This window comes from Brassica oleracea, unplaced genomic scaffold, assembly GCF_000695525.1.
Source record: "Brassica oleracea var. oleracea cultivar TO1000 unplaced genomic scaffold, BOL UnpScaffold19272, whole genome shotgun sequence".
NCBI lineage: Eukaryota > Viridiplantae > Streptophyta > Magnoliopsida > Brassicales > Brassicaceae > Brassica > Brassica oleracea.
This window is the reverse complement of record NW_013635789.1, coordinates 1-356: the sequence shown is the minus strand read 5'-3', so window position 1 is coordinate 356 and position 356 is coordinate 1. Positions and strand designations below refer to the sequence as shown.

At 41.6% G+C, this 356-nt stretch overlaps 1 long non-coding RNA gene across 1 annotated transcript; it reads right to left on the bottom strand.

The window, feature by feature from the left end:
- Positions 1-356, bottom strand: LOC106322372. The gene is made up of 3 exons (XR_001266382.1): positions 315-356; positions 136-219; positions 1-60 (listed from the first exon to the last, which is right to left on the bottom strand). It is a non-coding gene; the product is annotated as an uncharacterized LOC106322372 (long non-coding RNA).

Here is a 356-nt window from a genome sequence, read left to right as displayed (position 1 = left end):
AGGGAACCAGTACCAGACAAACACTCCACGGTTGTAACCCGATTCTCCCGAATAGCAGGACTAAGTCACGTATGAAAACACCAATCAGAAAGAAACTGATGAAAACATAAAGGATAATCAGAGACAACACTGTACCTGTCAGCGCCTAATATGAGCTTAGCGCTTAACTTGTTGAACTCAACCAATCCAACAATGGGAAGATACTCCTTGATCCGTGACCTACAGAATAATCACACAACAACATTATCATCAAGCACCCATTCATAAGGTTGTATACTAACCAAAACTCAACCCAGAGGGAAAGAGAGATAAACCTGTCATTGATAAGCTGCTGCTCAGCTTTCCTCACAACATTA